The sequence below is a fragment of the Copidosoma floridanum genome, unplaced genomic scaffold, assembly GCF_036245765.1.
Source record: "Copidosoma floridanum isolate Cflo_tuat_1 unplaced genomic scaffold, Cflo_Japanese_pri ptg000016l, whole genome shotgun sequence".
NCBI classification, from domain to species: domain Eukaryota; kingdom Metazoa; phylum Arthropoda; class Insecta; order Hymenoptera; family Encyrtidae; genus Copidosoma; species Copidosoma floridanum.
The window spans coordinates 17,656,823-17,681,919 of record NW_028321893.1 but is presented as its reverse complement, the minus strand read 5'-3'; the positions used below and the strand labels follow the sequence as shown (position 1 = coordinate 17,681,919).

At 32.7% G+C, this 25,097-nt stretch overlaps 1 protein-coding gene across 3 annotated transcripts in view; it reads right to left on the bottom strand.

Moving 5' to 3' along the window:
• Positions 1–25,097, bottom strand: part of Lnpk (zinc-ribbon metal-binding protein lunapark) — a 218,770-nt gene that overhangs the window by 34,808 nt on the left and 158,865 nt on the right. The gene's annotated exons all lie outside the window — the stretch shown is intronic.

Sequence of the window (25,097 nt, the reverse complement as noted above, 5' to 3'; positions counted from 1 at the left end):
AATTATTATCTAAACGAAAAAATTATTTTTGGCCTATTTGGCTTCCTTTTCAAGATACGACTGTTTGTCTAATTTTGGGAAGTTATATTGTAACAAAAATTTTTCGAAGATTTTGTAAATGTCCATATAAATTTTTCATATACGGTATACAAAAAAAAAACTTCTTTTACTCGTTCTTTCCAAGATACTGTCAAAAAAAAAAAGAGCCAACAGAAGTAAAAACTTAAAACTATGAATTATATTTTTACTTAAGTTCAGAAATGAATTAGCAGCTATTTAAATCGTTTACTGTTTTTTAAATACGTAATCTAAAATTTTAGCATTTATATTATTATGTGGGTCGTGATGATACATATGATAACATGCATATCTTTTCATTATACATATTTTGAATCATAAATTATAAAGTTTATCACATGATAATACAGTTATTCCTTGTTCTAGAAATTCCGAAAATTATGCGATTTGTCATGAAAATATTTGCTTTAAATTTTACTACAACAGATACTGAAAGTGAGAAAAAATTATTTAAAGAACTTGGACAATTTACGTACAATGTAGGCTTATTATCATTTTTTAGCAAATTCATTTTAAGTCCTCGACATGCAATTGATAAATAATCGAATTGATTTTCCAGCAGGAACCCTAAATACTAACGTAAAAGAAAGTGTTTTTTCGATTTTCATTTGTATAAATTATTCAGTTTTCTGAGAAGGCTATTGAATAATTTATAGAATAATTGTTAATCACTACTAATAAATTTGTTTAAGGAAGAGAGTAAGGTAATTAAACTTGTAATTAAATAATAAATTATACCTTTATAAGTTGAAATAATTTTAGTATAATGTAAATATTATACAGCATAATTTAATTAAAAAATATTAACAGTAGTCTCGTCGTCACATTTTTCAGTGTTACAAAAAAATTCAAATGCGCACTCCATAGTGGCTGTCGTTAGACAAGAAGAGAGTACTTAGCTTTTGTCAGCGCGGCGGAGTGCGGCGGGGTATGGTAGTATGAGTATATGCATACGACCATACCCCGCCGCACTCCACCACGCCACCAAGCTACTCTCTCCTTCTCTACCACCGGCCAATACAGAGCTGGATCCCTCTCGCTACCATTTTATTTTCTCGCGCTCACACGCAACTCTCTGCAGGGATCGCCTTGCTTTTAAATGAGAGCGATCTGACGCAAATCTAAGAGTTTTTCCCCATCCAGAATGGTCCAACGCGCCTAAAGAAATTTTCACTGCAAAATAATAATTGAGGGTATGTTTGTGCATAGTCCCACCTCTCTATATTAGTGCACCTCGATCATACAGATACCCTTTAGGAAACCTGTAGAAATTGTTATTTTTAGCCAATTTTGCTCCCCTTCGAGATACAGCATTTTTTCTTGTTTTCACTTTTGAAGTGAAGTTGTCGTATTATACATATTTAATATTTTACGTACGTTTACTTACGTTTATATATACATACGAAAAATAAATACGAAAAAAGAACGGTTTTTATTGTGTTCTTCGAAAACTTCAAAGAGATCAAGCGATGTTTTGTGTCAGACATTATCTACCTGACAGTACCTTAGCTGTAACAGAGGCCCAAATTAACCTGTATTAAAGCCACGTTACGATTTCCACTATACAGCAGTAAGTATACCTACTAACTACTACCGACACGATGGCGCAGCGGTAGAGTTGCAGTCTCGTCGATCTGGAAAGTTAAGCAGAGTTGGCCACGGTTAGTTGTCGGATGGGTGACCGCTCGACTATTATTCCGTTCGCTTGCTCTGGTGATTTTTCAGATCGATTGACTGTCTTTTTATCGTTACGACAACGTGAGCGGAAGGTGTGCAAAAGTTTAGGAATAGACTATGTAGACATTTGTTTGGAACTAAGGCAATACACCAACCGTTCCAGGATGGGCTTTTCCCGAGTGGTTTTTCCACCCACAGGACTAGTTATCCTGGTGAATGCGAAACGGATTCCCCTTACACCCCTCCCATCCGCATTTATCCCAAGTCCCTAAAGTCCCGAGTGCCCAGTGAAGGATGCAGTGCACTATAATACAAAAAATAGGTATGTCTACTTTATGTATAAAGATAAAGAAAAGCTATATTACGTATATAGAGTTATTGCGGCGCACTACTGTGCGCATGCGAGACCGAGGGAGAGAGATGAAGTGAGACAGACAAACAGATCCCCTGCCTGCGAAGCAGTCAGTGCTGGTATACATACAGATAGTATGTATAGATACATATGTGCACGGCAGCTTTCGCTCGCTCGCTCGCTCGACGGGTTAACTTCCTATATAAGGCGATCCTAAAGAAGTTTCACTTCAAAAATCTAATATATCTGATATGTTAACTAAGAGCTTAAATAAATAAAACAATGGTAAAAGTTAAAGAATAATAGAGAAAGTTAATGGTTAAATTAAGTAAAATTACAGAATGATAAGACTGTAAGCCTAAGAGCACGTGTTGTAATGTAAGTAAATTGGTACAGTCTAGTCTGAGCGCATATGAGCAGGTCCCAGAGAAACCAGTCATCGAGCGCGCGTGGCGTGTTTTTTCAGTAGATTGCACTCTATTTCATTCGCTCACAAGCCATGGAAAAATGTTAAAAACTAAATATGAAGACATAAATCGATAGATTTTGACCTGCTCTTTCTGATAATGTAGTCTGTATCATTTTAAAATTTAGGTTGCTTTTCCTCAAAGTATATGTTTTTTTTTTTTTTTTTTTTTTTTTTTTTCACTTTTTTAACACAATTCAGAAGAGTTATTCGTAAACTGCATACTCTCAAATTTTTAGAGTGGAAGAGCAAAATATGTAGGGGCACTACGTAAACAAAAACCATGGCACGTGATCCTGCACCGCCACACTAACGGAGCGCGCTTACCACTGTGACCGTAAGCGACTTCTCTAAAATAGCAAAAACTTAAAACAAAAGCTGAAAGATCAAAATATTTTAGTGAATAAGAAACTTCTATTTAGTAAATTATTACCTTTAGTGTAACGTCTACGTCAAATATTATTTTTTACTAATTTTTCTAGATGGTCGAATGCTAAAAGTAAACATTCATATTATTCTCCATTAATAATAAGTAAACTGCACAATTTATTACCAGATAATGTACTCGAAAAGGTTTAAGTATTTCACGAAAATGGTGATAAAAGTAAGATAATCCCTGGGATAAAAGACAATATTTTTATTAAACAAGATGATGGCAGTAAGACGTTTGTTTAACAAAGACTTGTGCTGTATAATTTGAGAGAATTGTATCTTGAATTTAAAAACTAAGAACCTCACATTAAAGTTAGACTTAACACGTTTGCAGATTAATGGCCAAAAAATTGTGTACAAGCTGAAGCTAGTGGTAGGCACAATGTTTGTGTGTGTCTACCATCAAAATTTTAAGCTTATGCTTACCAACTTGAATATTTCAAGCTTAACTTCCAATAAAATAAATAACTACAAAGAGTGTATTTCAGAAGTTTGTCAAGAGTAGTGGTAGGCACAATGTTTGTGTGTGTCTACCATCAAAATTTTAAGCTTATGCTTACCAACTTGAATATTTCAAGCTTAACTTCCAATAAAATAAATAACTACAAAGAGTGTATTTCAGAAGTTTGTCAAGAGTAAACACCGGAATGTTACTTGAACAAATGTCAATATTTCCCTGGAGTTGATAAACTAAAGTTATATTTCGTACACTTCTTAAGTAATGTTTGAATTAACAAGATTTCATATCAAGCGAGGGACATGACTGATTCATCTTCATAAAAAACACACCAAAATTCTTTTGAATCAGTTATTGAGAAGTTCTTACCGTATTTAATTAAGTTAAAACCGCATTCTTTTATAGCAAAGCAGCAGTCACATTGTTTTAAGAATGTAAAAGATTTCTTAGTAACTGGCGAATTTTTAATATCAATGGATAACTCTGAAAATAATGATTTTGTAACTCAAGATGCTGCTGAATTGTTTTATTATAACAATAATCAATGCAGTCTAGCTACAACTGTTACTTACTACAAGAATTTAGACTCACATTTATACTTATATTTAGACTGTTATGTAATTTGATTAATTTTTCTAATACCAATACAAAAACAAAATATTTTTCTTTGTATATTAAATTCTTATTCTAAATGTGTTAATAAAACATTGTATTCATATCATTTTTATCGTGCTTCGTTAGTTTCTTATTTTCCCTAAGCTTTTTGTAATTCAAAAATTTTTTTATTAGACTTTTTGAACCGTCAGTGTATAACTTACTTGCTTGTTCTGTTTATATTTAGTTGTTTGAAAAGGGCAGCTTTTGTTATTATGGCTTGTAGGTTCCATTTCATAATTTTTACAGCATCTCTTTGTCTTTCGTCTTAGAATGGTATTTGTTTCTGATGTTGCCAACACTTACATTAAGAATGTTAGTTATTAAGAATAGTAGCCGTGTAACTTGAAACATTAAGCATAAAAGTCCCAAATCATAGATTTCTTACTATTTTAATAAAAGATACATACAAATTTTAGTTATATCTTAAACTCAAGTATGACATAGATTTTATCAGAAAATTTCATTATTTTATGTCCTTTTGTTTTGACGTAAACATATTTTATATGAGTAGCACTTAACACGAAAATAACAATTCATATGATTATTAAACTAAGGAGTCTATATAAATTTATGTTGACCGAAGGTTATTATAAGGACAAAATCATTCTTACATAATATGAAATGTAACGGTTGCACTTCCGGAACATAGCGTACAGAGCAATTTTTTCTAACGTGAACATCGTTAGAATTAATTTTTTGGAAAAATAAGGAAATAACTTTGAAAGGGGAAGCAACTGGGAATACGTTTCGAACTATCTATGTAGGGTTGGAAGACAGTAGCGCAGCTGTTTGAACGAACGCCGTTGCCACATTGTATTGAGCTGAGTCGGTAAGTTGCAAAATATCTTTTGTAGCTTTACCTTGCGCATGTATATGCAAGTACGCAAGTGAGACTACTATGACTGCTGTATGAGGTTCGATGATGCAAAGGTTAGACATACAACATTTGCTGCTCTACATACCGTCATCTGATGAACGGTATTTTTACATTATTAGTTTCAAATGGTGCAAATTAGTTTTAATTTTTCAAGTCTATATTAATAACGACTTATAGACTGACACAACAAGTATAGCAGTAAGTAGCTACCAAACAATAACAATTTATACGTCTATGTATCTTTTTGTAGAGATTTGTCTAAGTAAATTTTTAAAAATCAGCTTTTTAGATTCATCTTACAAAATGAACTTTTTTATCACTTCCAGCTACTAATGGTCTAACATCCTTATCTCATTTGTAAAGACAATAACTGAAGTATTTAATTATGACAAAGCTGTTCTGGTACAAGCGCCAACAATAAAGGCATTTTAGAAATAGTGAGAATAAGTTGAAGCTCAAGAAGAGAATCACTAATTTCTTCCTTAAACTAACACGGTTTAAAATAACTATCGAATTATATTAACATTATATAAATATTCTTATTGCAATTATAATATTATTTGCTTTTGCTATAGTATACCGCCATTTACACAGCTTCGACGTAATTTAAAGCTTTGCTCTTAGTCTCTGCAACACAGATAGAAATTTTAGGCCAGTAACGTCTGAAATTGATAAAAACATCCCTTACAAAACAGAAATTTGAGTAGCAGAATTGGTAAAGATAGTAACAAAAATCTACAGTACAAACAAACATAGACTAGCGAGTTGTTTGGTACGTGTTTACAGTGATACACGTCGTTTTAGTCGACAAATCATTCATACTGTAGCCTAGAAAAATCCATTAGTTTGCAGTAACATACGTTGTAATATTTAAAGAAGTCTATATTATAAATAACATGTCAAATAAAACAATTATTACAGTGAATACTCACCAAACAATTATAGTGTTTTTGTTGTAGACTTGATACAAACATTTTGAATACCATTAATTCAAAATTGACTCTTAAAAGCATCCTGTTAGCAGATTTAGCCACTAGTAGTCTAAAAATTTTTGCAGAGACTACCACCAATACATTAAATTTAATTAAATGGTAAGATAATATAGAAAAAAAAAACAATATTATTTTAGAAAAAGTGATTGTACACCCTGTTGATTCGAAAAAGGTATTAGTGGATCTCTTTTTGAGCTTCTTTACATTCTAACCACTTTTAGAACGTTTTTTTAATACTGGACCTAGTACCGAACAGCTTTGCCACAATTTGGTCGTTTTCCCTGCAAATCAGACGATGACATTGGGCCAATTAGTGACAGAAACTGCGAACATAGTTAGCTCTTAATCATTAAGACTAATAATAAGAAATGGCTTAAAGTATAACCACTAGCCCTTAAGGGACATATTAAATATCAACATTTCCTATTTAAGCATCAATCTCATCAGTTTTTTTTAAGGTCATCTAACGTTTAACTACCTTACTTAAAAAAACATTTTTACTACCAATTCCAGCAACGATTTATCGACTTAAGAACTATATAAAGCCAGCCACTATTAAGTCAAGTCAGTCATTCAGTGGGAGATGTGGCGAGCAGTGTTGTTCGTCACAAGGCTGGGAACCTCGGCCACCAACCCTGCATTACCCTCTTGACTCTAAGCATCCAACAACGAATCACCGATCCTCTCTGAGGTCTGCGCTGGGCAAACCTAACAGCTATGAAAGAAAATAAATTTGAGCCAACGGGACAATCTCTAACGGGCAAGTATCACGAACCAATCTTCCCACCTTAGATCACCAAAACGACTGAGCTCTGCAAAAAAAAAGGTGCTTTACACACCACCGTCTCTGGCATAACACTAAGAGACGTTGGGAAAGAGCTCCACAACTAGCTCTAACAGTTCAGACGTTTTAGTTTTCCTATTTATCAGTATGTGGCTACAACAGCAGGCCAGAGAAGATCACCCCAAGGTATCCAGGCACTTACGTTTGCTCAAAATTTGAGCCAAAAAAGAGTTTAGCTTATCGATTTTTTAGGGCTATTGGACGTTAAATACCTTGCCAAAAAATATATTACAAAAACTAGCCCTTAGGGGTCACAAAAGTTTTAACCATGCCTATAGTCGCAAGAGGGCGAATAGGAAGAAAAACTTTAAGGAGGTTTAATCGTTTTTAAGATGTTTTTACTCGCTGAAAAAAATTAGGTGAGAACGATTATTCAGTCTTTGTTGCAGAAATTTCGAGGCAACAGATGTATTTATAGAAGGAAAAAGTTTAAATGTATAGCTTAACTTTTAAGGAAAACTCTTGTATCACAAAATATGTACCTTATGAGGCAATTGGAAAAAATATATGTACAAACGTAAACAAAGTCATGAGCAGGTCCTATGCTAAGTGGGAGAGAACCAAGCATCGTTTGCTGTCAGCTGGTCTCTTCACACTGAGCGACATGTCTTCACAAAATGGCTTCTAGAATTTGTTAAACTTCAAACCGTGATCTGGAACTGAGTACAGCCCTTCTTAAGAGCTCAAACTATAATGCTGTGCAAAAAAAAGTTTTTTTTTAGAAAATTTATAGCACAGTTTTGTTGATGAAAACTGAGTCTCCTTCCACTTTTTTAAAGTTAATTTCTATTGCGCAAACAACATGTTTTTAAGTTTTTTTGCACTAACTATTAATGGTTTAACCTTGGAGCACTGACGAGTTAAACACAGTTAAATTAACCGTGATGCAGTGAGTGGACGTTTTCATGCATATGTAGCACAACTTACTTCAACATGTTGTCTTATGGGAGTCCCCGCATACCCTCTCACCACCCCCTCAAAAAACGACCGAACGTCTTTAAATGCTTCAAATGTATACAATTTAAGGTGTCAAGGCACTGACGCAGATTAATTATTGAGAATCAAACAACAGCGTCAAAATTGACAAATAAAGAATCCATTACGTGAGAGGTCGGCTTTCCATTATATCCCTTACAGTGATCCTTTAAATCTTTCACATTTTTGAATAGGTAGAATAATATATATTTGTATTTATTGTGGCGATAAAACATAGAGAAATTACGCTGCAGGACTTTGTTGCTCTGGTAACAAAGTTCTAAGACTGGAAACAACAGTTTTTTAACTACATATTTTTGTCAAAAATTGTATACACCATACGTACGAGAGGTTATGTGACTGACACGCAAGCATCAATCGCCTTTTCTGCGCACTAGTATCGTAATGTACTATTTCAATTTAATTTCTAAACAATATTCGCAAAAGCTTACATCTGCATGAGCATTATTTAAAAATTAGAACAATTGTTATGTTCATACAAAATTTAAGTATAGTTCATGGCTAATGTAACAGAACAAGATAAACAATTACAAAACGACTCAAATAAAATATTGGAGCAATAATTATGACTAGAAAAAATAATGAAAGGGGAGTCTTAGTACGAAAAAAAACTTCGAATACAAGGAGTTTATTATCATTACCTCTTATTTTACACATAAAACAATTTATTTTAGTTTTAGCATTTTCCATGACTGTAAGTAAATCACAAGGTCAAAGTTTTATAACAATAAATTATGTTAGAAAAATCACTGTTTACGCGTGATCAATTATACGTTACATTATTAAGATGCAAAAATAAAAATGGAACTTCCATTTAAATAGTACGTGATGATAATTTAGAAATAGAAAATATTGTTTAGAAAAACATTTTTGACGTTAACTTATCTCAAGTACATAAAAAAAATTTAATTTCAATACATTTGCAAATATGTAAAATGGTACGTCATATTATTGCAAAGTTTATTTAAATAATAAATGAATGTATGTAATCAATGAAATCATTTTTTGAGTATTGTTTTATGACATAATAAGATCAATTTTTTATATGTATTTTAAACTGTTTACTTTAATGAAAAACAAAATAATACCGATTCATTCTATGAAGATGTCATTTTAAAGTATAGTGTTAAGTTTTATTAAGTATCATCAATTTAATAAAAAAAATTTTTAATTTTTAAATTACCGGTTTAGTTTGAAAATTTATATATTAACATTAATTTTCAACACGAATATATGTATATCTATATATATATATTATAATACGTACATCAAGTTTCCAAGTAATGTGAAGTTTTTAGTGCATACACATTTTTTTCTATTGAACGTTGCGCATCATTAGGTTGATAACAAAAAGGTAGACTTTACTGAAATATTTGACGTACTTCAATTAAGAGAAAAAAAATTTTTTTATAACAACTGATTTATTTTGAAAAATGATATATATATATGTATATTTTTTTCTTTTCCTTTGAGTAGAACACAAATGCAAATATATTAAAATGATATGTTCATCAAGTTTTTTCATAATATGAAGTTTTTATTGCACATAAATTTTTCTATTGTACGGTGCACATTTTTGAGGTTAAAGATAAAAGGGTGGACTTCACTAAAATATTTGCCATATTTTTATTTAGAGGAGAAAATGATTTATATATTTTCGTGTTAAATAGGGCTACGAGCGGGGTCCACGGTTAAAATATTTTATAAAATTATTCAATTTTTAAAAAATTAAGTATAAAAATGTTATTTTATATTCTTATTCATATTTAATAATGAAATTCCTAAACTTATTAGGAATTTAAGAAAAAAAAGACAGCGCGCCATAACACTACATCAAGGTTTGTGTAAAAATGAGCCAACAAAGCGTATAGAAAATATAGCTATTAATAAAGTAGTAGAAAGTAGCTGTAAAAGGCTGGATCAAATAGTGGAGAAAGTTGCTACGATAATATGTTTAAAAATTGTTACAAGGCTGAAAGGGGTTTTTTAAAAAGTGTTGGGAGAGCTTGGGTGGAAGAAATATTTGAGTTAAATATGACAAAATAACTGGTATAACTTTATCTCATTTAAAGATGCAGCTGAAAAGTAGGTGAAGGGAGTTTTTAAAAATTTTAAGGGTTGCTTATTATGCCATTAATAAAATATTTTTCTTTGTGTTATGAAGTAATAAATTTATGTTTCGTAAAAAAGGTTTTTTCTGATCTTTCAGAACCATGTATGCAATAAATCTTCTTAACGTTTTTACATACGTTTTTTAAACTATTTTTTTGTTTATTGTTTAGCTGAGCATACATCAAATCAAACGTATATTTACAGAACGCAACTTCCTTTGCGTCATCATTATTTTGTAGGTAAATATTAAATAATACAGATAAATTAAATAATTAACATGATTTATATTCAAGTTCAAAAATTTCGTTGATGCGCAGAAGAGCATAATTTTCTTTATTATAAATGAAATCTTTACAAAAAAAGTTCTTATACTTATTCCAAATTTTATCACCTTGTATATTCTCTGATATTGAAAATCATGCAAAAAATTTTGTAAATTGATAAGGAAGCATGCAAGTACCAGCTTCTTCGAAATTATTGTCAATCTGTGAATCATACTTGATTAAAACCATGGCAATCGTAGTATCTTTGAATGTTTAATGTTTTATAACTTTATATGTTTTTAAATCTTCGAATGAAGTTGCTCCATTTTTCTGTATTCAATAATAATTTAAAAAAGAATCGTTCATGATATTTTGATAATACTGTATTTAATTTACCTATTGCAGTATTTTTTATTTTTATTTTTCTTCTTTCCCAAATTTTTAGATGATTGTTAAAAATACAGTTTTCTGGGGTATTCAGATACTTAAAAGATTTCGCAATTTTATTAAACTCAAACCAAGCTGTTAAATGCATTTGCCATTACTTTATTATCTTTTCAATTTTATTTTCTTTGAAAATTAATTTTTGTTTATTCTCGAGGTGCACAGCAAGATTTACAACCTTGTGACTCCTACCACAAGTTAGATATTCTTGTAATCTCTATGCTGCTTTCATAGGACTGAAATATTTAATCCATTAAGTATTTCGTCGACAGAGTTCTCAGCATTTATCGTACAGAAGTATTCTTTCAGTCCAGATCCGTCCATGAGGTGTTCAATCGTGCCGAGAAAACTCATGATAGTGTGAAAACCCCCAAGTCTAAAAATTATGGAGCTTAATTTTTCTTTAATCTCTGTACCCTTGGCGTATGAAAGTATTTCTTAAGCTGTATGGTACAGAAGTTGTTTGAAGGTTATAAGTGTATACCACTGCTTATTTGCTTTGAGCTTCTTATCTGCCTCTAATAAAATAGTGTAAATGGTGTCGTTATTTGATGGTGGGGAATTTACAAATGGCAGAGTTACGACCTTCATAATTTCAAAATTAGATCTCGTAGTACAATTGTTTGTGAATCTGTTCCAATTGAGATACCGAAATGGATCAGTTTTTTTATTGAAAAAATTTAAAAGGTTGAGAGTTGTAAATTGTACGTCAAATGATGTGTTATTTTTCGTATACAAGTCGTCAATCACAACATTACGCAATTTTTTTCTTTCATTTTTTTCAAATGTTTGTAATAGATAAAATTTACATTGACTAGTATCAGTAGCACACTTATATTTTGACAGACGAGATATGATTCTACTGGAGTGAACGAATGCAGCTGGCGTAACACACATGACACCACCCATGGCATAAAATGTGTTTTTTCTGCCCAATGTGCGCACATTGTAGTCAGCGTTGTCAAAAATAAAGTTCAAGTGGGAATTGTCTAAGTTGTACTGTTACCGATCGTTAACTATTGAGGCTTCAATTTCTACAGTGTCACTATAATATGAACAAAGTCCGAGATGCGACATAACATCTTTAAGATTTCTGGAAGTATATGTTTTAAGCATGAAAGCTGACAACTCCAATAAGATCGATGAAATGAAGGAACGTGGTCGTACTACCGATATAATTTAATGTGCAAGAGTTACACATATTTTTCGTCACTTTTCGCTTGCAGTGGAAATTTCTTTTTTGGGGGCTACAATAAGCGTGTCCAAAAATAATTGCAAGGCAGTCTTTCAAAAAATCGGTGGGTGCTGGATACGTAGCTGTATCATAATACTACGATTTAATATGTTGAAGTTATAAATTTAGCGGCCGTCTTAACTATTCTTTTTCGTTCTTCTGACAAATTTTTTTTTTTACTGTCATACTAGCTCTTACTTAAATCTTTGTCACGTGCATCTGCAAGTAGTAAGATGCGATCGCCTGTCACTGAGTATATTATCAAGTCATCACCGAAAAAGCAATTAAATTTATCTAAAATACGAGACTTAAAAGGTACGTCGGCTACAGAACACCGAGCTATCAAATTATTGAATGACAACTGACATTCTTCCAGGTGTGACTCTATGAACTCAATTTTCAAAGTCCAGAACCGTAGACGCTGATTAGCTCACTGGGCAAGCTACGATATTTGTCGGGCGTTCTGTATAAATGATTCTTATGTTTAAATTAATATATATCAATTCTTATGATATCGAGCCCCTACATCAACCTAATCAACACCAACTATTCTACTTAACAATGAATTTGCTCTGTCCTCGTATCTTGACGTTCAACAATTATATTATTAATGTTTAACGCGAATTGTTTATTCGTTATTCGCAGAACGTCTAACATGTTACTTTTTGCATGTTTCAAAATGTCCCTCTCATAGGCCGCTGACGCATCTTCTGTACAGATAACACATAAGTTAGTGTAGTCAAATAATTTAGTACTTTTTTGCATAAGTGATTTGGATGATTTTCTTGCCAATTTAATGTTTGATTCACGAAGATACTTGCTTTTGCAAGCATTGTGTATTTTAAGGGTACCTGGTACTTAAAACTGCCAGTACTTCTTATCCCTCTGTTTTTGGCTAGCTTCCACAAGAGTCTGTTTCGCTCTGTAATGTATTGTGACGAATGAACCTGTATCTGTATTGCAGTTGTAGAGGATTAAGCAAAAGTTGATGGTTTCTTTCATCAGGGGACAAAAATCTATACAAACAAAGAGTAAGTTATGAAACAGAATGCTATAAGTATTAAATGAAAACTAATAATATACAATTTGCTACAAAATGAAGAAGTTCAAAGTGTAAAGGAAATTTAGTACGCCCTTGATAAATGTATCATAAGACAGGTACGTTAATATCACAGTTGAGTATTTGGAGATAATATTTTTCCGCCGAGTCATCTGTAAATGATATACCGAGAAACGTACCCTTATAACATCGAGCCACACGCCACGCTGAGAATCTTATTCAAAATGTCGTGATAGTCTCTAAGAATAACTTCAATAAAATATATTTTGTAAGAAATTGGTAGTTAACTTGTTAAAGATTGTATCGATTGTATTGATAAAAAATTTTTTATCAATATACCATGATAAAGTTTCCACCACGATACCCGTTATTAAATTACATTTAATTATTAACTGTAATACACTACTTACGTTTGTACAGCAACAGATACAGCTTGCTTATATAAAAGTGCGCTGTTTTGTATTCAACAATATTGGAGTCTGAACAATATTCACTATTAGAAATCCCTACATAACAGTATTTAACGATGTTTTTGAGTATGTGGTTGCAAAGGATCTGCTTGGGTAACTAAGAGTCAGGCTCAAGGGAGCAGATGTTCCCAAGGATGACTAACATAACAAAATTTTTCCTAACGTTTCACTACTACCGCGAACAAGTGTACACTGCGAAGGATCCTAACGTACTTATATAAGAAGCGATAGTGTGTGTGTATATATGACATCGCTCTGTAATGGCTGCTGGTATACGAAATCCTGTGACGATTTAAAACTGTTTGCACATTTGATTTGAAGCTCCCCAACGCTGGTTTTAAAACATTATTTTTTTAATAATCAATAAATCACGATTGATCAACACTGTAAAAAAGTGACCATTACATATTTATATATAATATTATACACTTCAGTTAAAGGTATTAACAGTAGGAAAAAATTGCCATTATCAATTATTTTTCGTTTCTGACTTATTTGGAAGTTCCTAAAATGCTAAAATTCAAAAATAATGTCTTATTATTGTAGTAATTTGTATGCATGTAAGACATATGCTCAATTGTAAGTAAATATATTATTATATCATTATTATAATTCCCTCTTTCGTTTTAAAACGTTATTGCAGGAAGTTGTAAAGAAACTCTCAATTAATAAAAACACGTTTGAAAAATTGTTGTATGTTGGCCCAAGACTTTCTTATGGCCACTTTTCGAAAGGACCTTTTTTCAGTTTTTAAAAAGTTTAAAAAAAAGTAAAACATCAATCTTGCTAAAATTTTGTATAAGTATTAAGGTCTTTAAGACACATATTCTGTCTTTGTATAGTTTCAAGTTTTTATATGCGTTAGAACAAAAGTTATGGAATTTTGAAAAATTGGCACAAAAGAGAGGTTTTTAGAATTTACTAAAAAAACTACTGGACTGATTAGAGCTCAAAAATACTTATTAGATTCGTATTTATATTCCGTAATTTTTATTTTAATACACTTTGTTTGTCAAATGTTTTTCTCATGTTGTGTGTCGCGTTTCCCTGAAGAAGATTCCGTATTTCAGGACATCCACTACTCGTCGCTTAGGCCGGCGCTCTATGCTGAAGCATTAGATTCAGGATTAATAGCATCTCCAGATAAGCCCCATGTTTCAAGAACTACTTCTCGCTGGTAAGGCCAACGATATCTGCCTGGCGCCTGCCATCGGATCTGCTAATTCCTACCTATTGCCCTAACTCTGTTTCGCATTCACCCATGCTTGAAGACCTGTGGGGTGAGGAAAAAACCCTGGAATCACTCTGAAGAAAAATTCCATGAAAAAACAAGCCTTAAAACAGCTGGGGTTGCATAGGAACTTTTTTCAATTAAAACAGTTTTTGAAACAAACTGCACTTATCGTGAACCAAACCCACGACTTCTAGAACGGCATTTTATCAGTACCAAAAAAGTTTACCACTGTGCCAACGCTACTTTCAAATCTTTAAACGTTCAGTCTAATATTTCTAACGCTTTTTGAAATCAGAGACGTTTTATCCTATAATATAATATCTATTTTTCTTAATTTTTTTCGTCGGATTCACTTTTCTGAAACGATATTCCAATATCATTTGAATCCAAAGGTAGTCTCGAAATTCTGTGATTTATCATACCTCTTGGTAACTAAATAGAAGCAATTAGTTTTTCACTGACCCTCTACAGTTTTGAGAAAAATCCTGGAGGCCCTCACTGACCGCCACAATTTTTCAAAAAACCCACAGGCCCCCTCACTGCCTTGCACAAGTCTTAGAAAAATCTATTTATAGGCCCCTTGTCGGTCTCGTTATAACCAGATAATAGTCTTTTTTATTATAATTAGGTTTTAATTTTTAAAAATCTTCGAGTGCCCTACACAATACGTGAAAACTTTTGTTAAAATATTATTTTCGTTTCTCTGTTATCTTAAATAAAATCACTATGTACAAGTAACATTAATAAAGTGTTATCACTCCAAGTGCTGCTAATGTCAACCTGGTTACTTTTTATTAGATTTTCAATAAGTGTATTACTCATATTATTAATGAAATATAATTCTACTACATTATAATATTATACTTATGCAATATACAATTAATGAATCAATTAAATATCTAAGTCCTGGTTATCAGCGTTAGTCCTACCTATTACAAAAAGGCTTCCAAAACTATAGTACCTATTTCTAATTCATCATTACGATTGATTTGGATGAATAATCCATTTTTATTTTTGCATCTTGATAAAGCAACATATAATTAATAATATAGGAATGCATTTTTTTTTAATATAAACCAACTTTGTCACAACTCTGGCCTGGAGGTTCATTAGTTAATTATTAATGGTCATTGAAAATGCTAATACTAAAAAAAATTGCATTTGGTATAGAGCGATGAGTAATTAAGAAGCTTTTTTAGTATTTAAAGTTATTTTTGAGATAAAAACTTTTTTTTCCAATTTTTTTACCACTTATAATTTTAGCTTCAATGCTGTGTTTAAGTAATTTTGGAATTTGTAATTTTGTGCCGTTACATAAACCGTCAGCAATTCTTTAATTTCTGATCAGCATTACGATTGTTCCAATTTTTAAATTTCGCTTATGAATAAGCAAACCTTTACAAATACTATTTATAACTTCAACCTGAAAATTAATGTAAATATCATCGTCAGACTTATCAACCCTCTTATTTGTTCCATGATTCATGCTATAGCAAGTGTACATTTCTCCTTGTAAATGATTTAGAATCATATTTGTTGTAAAAAAGTAAGTGTATTTATTATGAGAAGTGAGAATAACATTATGTATTGAACAAATTTTATTTAAAAAAAAGTTATCATACATCATCAGTTTTTTATGTTTAATATACTTTGAAAGATTTTGTTTTTCTTGCTCTATTTTATAACAGTAACTATGAAATTTCAGGGTCTTTACAGCGAATATCAATACTTTTTTTTATTGTATGAAAATGTGACCGGAAAAAAAATGATGTAATACTTTCGAATATAATCATAATTCTATCACTCTTTTTCAAAACTGTCAGTTTTTACGGAAATCTGTACCACAACTTATTAATTTATTTTCAAAACGTATGTCTGTGTTACATTAATCACTTAACGTATTTCTAATGCTTTTTTTGGGATCATTGAAGCCTTACCCCAAGCTATTGAATCTGTTTTCTTTAATTTTTGTCTTTCCAACTTTAATTCGAAAAATAAACTGTCAACACTATTCAAATTTAGTAGTAAAAAAATAAAATTCTGTGACTGGTCATTCCTTTAGAAAGTAATATCATGGCAAGATGAGTGCATGTAATTGTAAAATTAATTTAAAAAGAGCAATAAAGCATTATATTACGGTTATTTATAGGAATGTTTTTTCTGAACCACAAGAATCGTCAATAAAGACGATTTTATTTTTTCCTTTACGTATCATCTAGAAAATTTTATTTCATCTGGATTTAATGAATTGTAGATATATATTTTAACATTACTGTACAAAATGCAATTTTCTTAAAATTATCATTTTTTTCTGATTATATATTTACAGGAATCGGTAAACTGAACGGCTTACAAGATTTATCTTCCAACTCAAAGTTTGGATTTGTGTTCAAAAGCATCTTTATATGTTTTCCAAATTTCATTACCTTATATATTGTCCGATAAAAACCAAGCGAAAAATGTCCGAAAATAATATAGTAACATGACAGTACTTACTTCTTGAAATATATCATTAATTTGTAAATTTTAATTAATTGACCTTATAGCTTAAAAATTAAATTAAAAGCAATATTCATTAGTTTTTTGCTTCCGGGGGGGTTGTCGCGGGGGTCGTGCATGAAGGCAAAGTTCCACGAGTATATATACACACTATATACTATATACTAATGTACATATATATACTATATACATATAGAGAAAAAGAGATTTTTTATTTGAAAACTGATTTATTATGCCAAATTTCTTTATTTAAGAAATTTTCTATTGAATTTGACGTTTTTTTTAAGGCATCTAATAAACCAAAGCAATAATTTTCAAATTTTTTTGATTATTCAAAAACTGTGTGGTGGGCTCATGGAGTGAACAGAAGGCAGAGCCCAACAAGTATATATATATATATATATATATATACTAGTGGGGCTTTGCATCCCTGTGTGCACTGCGCACCAACCCCCTATTAACAGAGTAATAATATAGTATCAACAGTAACTTGCTTAGTTAGAGGCTCATGAGTTGCCACTTATTTATTTAGAGGTTAATCAACCTATTTTAATTTGTTTAAATTAAACTGGTAAAAAAAGAAAAACTTACTTAAGGTGAGCTTAGCAGATTTTAAATCATACAAATACACTTTTTTTACCTTCCTGAGCGCTTAGTGTGCTGACTCTTGATTACCAGATCATACTTAAGTTAAAAAACATTGTATTTGATGCACTCACCTTTTATACGCTAAAATTTCAGTGTGATAAGCGAATATTAAGAGCTGAATATATTTACTTCTTTATTAATATAATTATTTGGGATTTAAGATAATTATACTCATTAGGAAAGTAATAAGCTACGTTTACACTATAAAATTTTAAAAACGTGGTTTACCACACGCATATATTCTTGTAACACTATAACCTACTAATAAAATAATTTTACCTGAATATACTTATGAATTTATATTAGCTAAAATACCTTCAAATACTAAGAAACTTGTCAAATTGGTTGGTAAACACATACTTCGTAGCGATGAGATAAAATTGCAGACAAACCGTAGTCTGGACTATCGCAAGCCAGTACGATCTCCTTCTGCTGATTAAAATTAGCTAATACGCGCGTCGGGATGAGTTTATCTTTAATCCATCCAAATGCCTTTCTATAGTGGAAAAACTAAACTTAAAAAAATAAACGATTCAGATTAACTACGGATAATGGATGCTTATTCTGGGGACTTAGAGCATGCTTCCCTAAAAGTGTGCGGCATACGATTTTGAAAGAACTGCATGCATCTTATCTTGGTATTGTTAAAATTAAAATACTTGCGAGCTTGTATGTGTGGTGGCTGGAGCTTGATGCCATGATTCAAAATTTAGTAAAAAACTACAAAATTTGTTTATTTACGCGAAAAACCTCGCTAATACTCCCTTGACTGCATGGCCTTAGGCAAACCGGGTATAAGATTGCATCCATTGTGATTTCGTTGGTCCATTTTCTTAACATATTTTGAGACTTTTGTGCACTTTAACTGACATTGACAATTTTTTTCATTTCACTGCATACTTTGCTATTGAATCACTCGGTTATTTTCCAACCTGGTGAAAAATGCAGTGCTCCGTAGGAATCGATGGCTTAGGATTAAAATGCTTCCGTACAAGATATTATCTTGTTCAGCTTTAGGTTTTATCACTTTTCTGAGCTTTTCGTGAAGTTCATCATCAGATCACATTCGAAGCAACTTAAAAATGATCTGTACCTTTCTACAGTAACTTCTTTTGATGCTTCTTTTCAAATAAAGTACATTTTTACTTGAAGGTTGCGTGTCCTTTCTTGTTTCTTTATAATTTTTAAACACTGTAAATCCTTTTGCACACATAAATACTTTTTAAAATCCTCGTATTGTAGTTACAATAAAACCGGCGCTAGAATGATGTTTTGGATTTCTTTTTGAACGATCGCTTCATAAAAATCATTCAATGGGAAAGAAAATCTCTTTGATAAAAATTCTTTTGAGAGTGAAAGCGTGGAAAATGAAAAAATACTTCATTTGACTGGTTACTTAAATTTAATAAGACTCAATAGATATTTACATATGTTCAGGCTTGATTTCAAGGAATAAAAATAGAAAGTCAATAGAATAAATGTAACCATATCAGCTTACAAACTATGTTGAGTCGACTGGAAAAATACAGCGAGGCAGACCCATAAAAGACGATAAATAAGAAGTGGAGTTTAGAATGCTTTGAAATTAAATAGACAGTCATAGTCTCCAATGTAAAGATGGATTCAGCTCGAAGTATCGAAGCGAAGAGACAGACTGAAAGCGGAGAGTACGGCAATGGACGATTCGTGGCCGTGGCTATTAAGCCGACGATAGAAGCGTGGGAGGGAGAAAGTTCTCAAATACATAGGCATAAGTAAATTACCAAGTCCATAACTCCTGATCACCCACTCGACAGCGCGAAATTTAAAAATAGCAGTTTGAGTTTTAACAAGTGACACAACTCGCTATCGTACATAATTGTGCTCGTATATACCTTACAGATACTACAAATTGAATTATAAAAAATGAAGTACTATTCCAAATACCTGGACTTTTAATGTATCGACACAAAAACCTTGAAGTATTATGCATGTGTCTGAAAGAGACTAATAGGGATTTCGTCACAGAAGTACCATTGCCGTCAGAACTATTTTGCAACCATAGGTTTTGGTAGCCCCAGTTAGATTTTTTTAGCGTTAAAACTAAAAAAAATTGTTGTATTACTTTTCTACGATAAAGGTGGCTTGGGCAGTGTGTGCTATATTTATGATGGAATGGCATAGATGCCTTAATTAAATAAACGCTTTTCAACAACTAACTTTTTCATATTGTTACAATATTAACAATATCAATAAGATTAAGAAATCGACTAAAAATGATTATAGTGAACATTAATAGATATTTTTGAGGGCACTTAGTATAAAAGGCTTAAATCTGGCGCATACGCACCTACAGAAGCAGTTTAAGTAAGAAGGAAAAATTTGAATGATTTATTCTTTTTTTCTGCCTTACTCTTAATTCTAGTTGTTAATCCATTCTTTCTGAGAACTAACAATTGTTTTGAGTGGTAAACTATAGTACTTCTATGTCACACTTGAATTTGGATAATACATTTACATGATACATGAACTTCAAATACTTTTATTTAATAATCATATTTACTTTTAAATACATTTAATTTAATACTTAAGACATGTGTGTACGAGGAGTGTTTCAAACGTTAGGTGAATTTTTAAACTATGCGGGCTAAAAGCACGTTACTTTTTTACTTTTTGCTTTGTTGTTTGTTGTTGGTACACTCGCCATAACCATAGTTTCAACTATTAAGTATTCCTTGTCTGTTTGAACAAAGCATAAAATGTAAGAAGTATTTGATGTGCTCGATAATTTTTTTCCATCGAAAAAAATGGAGCATTGAATTTATTTGTAAAAAATGGAATCAAGTGTTCTAAAACTCTGATAATGTTAACAGTAGCATACGGTGAGTCTTTTCTGAGTAATAAAAATGTGTTTAAGTAGTACAAGCGTTTCAAGAAGGTCAAGAGTATGTCTATGACGAACCTCGCTCTGGACGCCCTAGTACGTATATATCAAGCGGTGAGTATGAGCAGATGTATTAGTACTATAGTTCCTTGTGCCTTTATTTACTTTAAAAAAATCGTCATATTGACTCATCTGCTTTCTCGTACTTCGACGAGGCATTTTCACTGTTGCAGGCATCAAGTTTCCTACCGGCTCTAGCTTACTGAGAGTATAATCAGCGATTACTCTCCTTCTGAGCTTGGAAATCTGAGATTGCTTCCTACATCTCTACGTCTTCTCAAGGCTTACAAATCTTGATCGACGAAGCCATTAAATTATGTAGTGAGTGCGACTTTTTTGTTTCTCTACATTACCTTATCAGTTGATTTAGCTTACACCAGTCTCTCTGGGTCTTTTGACAGCGAGCTTTTCCCCTTCTTCTGTTTTATTGTTTTTGAATTTTATACACAATTTAATACGTACGACGCTCTAGTCTTATATTTAAGCTATAAAATTTCTATGTACCCGTATGTTAAATCTTTAATTTTTCGATTAAAGTATAGAATTATTAATTCTGTGCTTAGTTACATTTTTATGATTTTATTCATCGTGCCATCATATTCTGACTAAAAAGTCTTGCATAATCTCTTGTAGCACCAAATATTTTATTACTGATATAAACAGACGCCTATTTATTTTCTCTGCTTGTAAGAAACCGCATCATTTCAAATGTACACAACAAAACTGGTTTTTCGAGGTTCTGACTCACCCTCTGCTTGTTGCTCTGTTCTACTGTTTTCCCGAGACTCTACACTCGACAGTGGAAATTTTTTAACATACTTAAGCAAACCCCTGGAAAACGACTGAGTGAACCTTCTCTCTCGGATAACTCTATACCATTCAAAAGAAGGCGTTTAGCAGATTATACTAATAGAAATTTATTTTCAGAGTCTCCTAAAATGGCAGGTAAAAATACAGAGTCATCGCTCTATGACATTATGGATTATCTCAAAAAAGTTGACTTCAAAATTGATAACTCCACCTCAGCACTAAATACTCTATTTAATACACTTAATAACACTTTGAAGGACTATCGAGAAAGGACTGCTGCTGCGATTTCTTGAGTCTGTAATACAGTTTCAAACTTTTCAGCCAACTCGTTGCTTCTCGATACTGCTGAGCTCATTATATCGGGCATACAGAACTCGGTTCAGCACTCAAACAAACAGATTGATTGTTAGTATCTTTAATGCCGTCAGATGAAGGAATTTTCAAAGATTTATTGCTTTGATTTGCGAGTAAGCACCTACTAAAAATCTGCATTAACCTCGTCTCAGGCCCTAACTGCTTTGAACACCCGAGGGATCATCGTTAAAATGAGTTCGGCTGAAATGCACAATTGTGTTACAGGACAATCCAGCAAACTGACCAAGAAAAAGTCTGTTGATGTCCTTGGTAGGGGAGGAGATGCTACTCTATATCTACGCCCAATTCTACCCTAGCAAATCTACTTGCTCTGGCGCCTTATTGTGAAAGCACACAAGTGTTTGAACTACGGCTTTCCCCTGATAAGGAATCTTACTGTGTACATGCGCCATACGCCAACATCGCAATTAATACCTGTGTACTATGAATCAGATCTGCTCTCTCTCCCCCTGAGACACGATCCTCGGATGACGCCATGCACCTCTTCGATCAGTTTATCCCTCTAACATACAAAGGGCATTAAAAATTGGCCATATTAACGCAAACAAAATAAAAACTTACTTCAGTGAAATAGAACTAAAATGCTCTCAAGATCAATTCGATATTCTGGCTATTTCTGAAACTTTCTTGACCTCACTAGATAATGATTCTATTATTCAGCTACAAGGATACAATTTCTTCCGAAATGACAGGGGGGGAAAGGGGGAGGAGTCTGCTCATACATCAAAGACGATATTCCAGTCAAAATATGAGGCCACTCAGATCCCATCTATGATAATATGCCCAAATATTTATTATTAGAAATATCTACTCTACAACAAGTACCTCTTTTTTTACTTCTGTACAGGCCTCCCAGTGGTGCATTCCCGAACGTATTTTTCTCTGTTTTTGCTACATTCCTACCTTTATACACAAACACAGTCATCTTTGGCGATTTTAATATTAATAATGATACCAACTACACTAGCTTTTTCAAATCATATATAGCCTCCCATTCACTATTTTAAGTATAATCTGGACCCACTCACTATTACTCTCGCTATGATCATTTTATTCACACCTAGCTTAATCTGTTTATTGCGTATAATCTTGATGCTGTTCTCAATTATTCAAAATCTGATTTACCTTTTATAGCCAGCTACGACTTTATTGAGCTCATCTTGACCTTGTCTAAGCCACACCCGTATATCCAAGAATTTTTCTCGCGCAATTTTAATAAAATTAACCTCGATGTAATAACAACTGAACTTACAAAAGCTTTTTTAAATTTTTATCTTCCATTTATGAAACCAGCGGACGTGACAGATGGTGTACAAATTAATCTTGAGTTTCTTGTCTGTAATTTCTTCAATACTGTGTAGTCGGTCTTTGATTTGCTTTTTCCACTTCGACTAGTTAGTTTTAAATCCTTTGAAAAACCCTGCGTTACACTAAGAATTTGCATCGTTATGAAGCGTAAGGATGCTGCATATAAAAGGACTTTGAGGATTTTATCTAAATATGACTAGTTTTTTTCCAAAATTTGAGGAGAGAAGCTCGAAATTTTTTAGAATCTACCAAAAATAAATATCTTACATCCAAACTGAATAACGCGCCTAACACCAAAGTAAAATAGTCTGTAATTCGAAAGTCAGGCCCAACTGACTCATGTCTGCCATCCCCCCTACAGCGCTTCTGACCAAATGAGCTTATCATGTTCTACTCTGATACCACGTCTCTTGGAGCTCCGGTTGTACTCGAATATCGACAACGTGTTAAAAATACATGATGTGAAGCATGCCCTCCTCCGCTGCTCTGCTCTCTCAGGTGGTACGGATGGGATATGCACGAGAATGCTCAGGCTTACCGTTCCCTGTATTATTGAGCCATTGGAATCTCTCATGAATACATCTTTCTTAACTGGAACGTATTCATCATCTTCAAAAAACTTCTTAATTACCCCGCTCTCTAAATGCAAAGATATAAAATCGCCATCAGACACTCGCCCTATCTTAAATCTTCCTGAGATCTCAAAAGTTTCTGAATGCCTTGCCTATTCTCAACTATATGCATATCTTAAAGAGAATGGGCTGTTGGATTCAAGGCAAGCGGGTTTTAGAAGAAGCCATAGTACTGAGACCGCTTTGCTTCGAATTATAGAGAAAGTGAGGTTGGCGATCGACAGTCGTAAAGTGACAATTCTTGTCGTGTTAGACTACAGCAAGGCCTTTGACGGTATACCTTATGCTTGCTTGCTTAAAAAGTTACGTAACCTATACTGTAGTGACTCTGCACTTAACTGATTTTTTAGTTACATGCATGGCCATAGATAAGAAGTTAAAGATGGTGGGGTCTTGTCTAACTGGTACCCCTCATTCACTGGCGTACCCCAAGGCAGTGTGTTAGCTTCACTGCTCTTTCTCACTTATGTGAACGACTGTCTACGGGCACTAGAACACTATGTCCATATGTCATACGCCGGTAACACCTAACTGCAGTGCTCATGTTCTACTAGGCAGCTAAGCATGTGAGCAAGGACTCTCAGGCACTGGCTGATTGGAAAACTGCTTATGGTTGAACTCTACGTTAAGTTGGGAGCAACATGCTCGGCACATCTCTGCCAATGTCTTTCATTCACTTTACACAATCAAACACTGTAAGCATGCCTTATCTTTCTTATTGATAAAGCAGCTCATTAAGAGTCTTATTTTTCTATTGTTCGAGTACATGTCAGTAACCTACCATGACATTACAGCAACCTCAAATCTCGAACTGTACAGAGCCCTAAATGAATGTGTCCACTTCGTCCATGAGAACATTGGTTGGCAATCTAGAGTAACCCCATATCGCAGTCAGTTGAATTGGCTTTCTGTTACTCGCCATCGTGATTATTTTCTAGGCATGCAGTCATACTCAGTACTGGCTCATAAATATCCGCCTTATATTATGTCCCTTTATCGATTAACATCTAATTATACAGATCTTAGACGATCCACTCACTTTCTTGCAGGTCATCTTATTTTACCTTACTCTAGAACTGAATCATTCATTCTGATAAGTAAGCTGCACCAAACTGTATTTGTCAACCAAAATCGATAACTTTAAAACTTTTATATTTGCATTTTTTTTAATAAAGACAAGAATGAGTGGGATACTGAAACTAGATTTTTGCCTAGATAATAAGTTGTTATAATTGCTATTGTTAAATTGAAATGTTT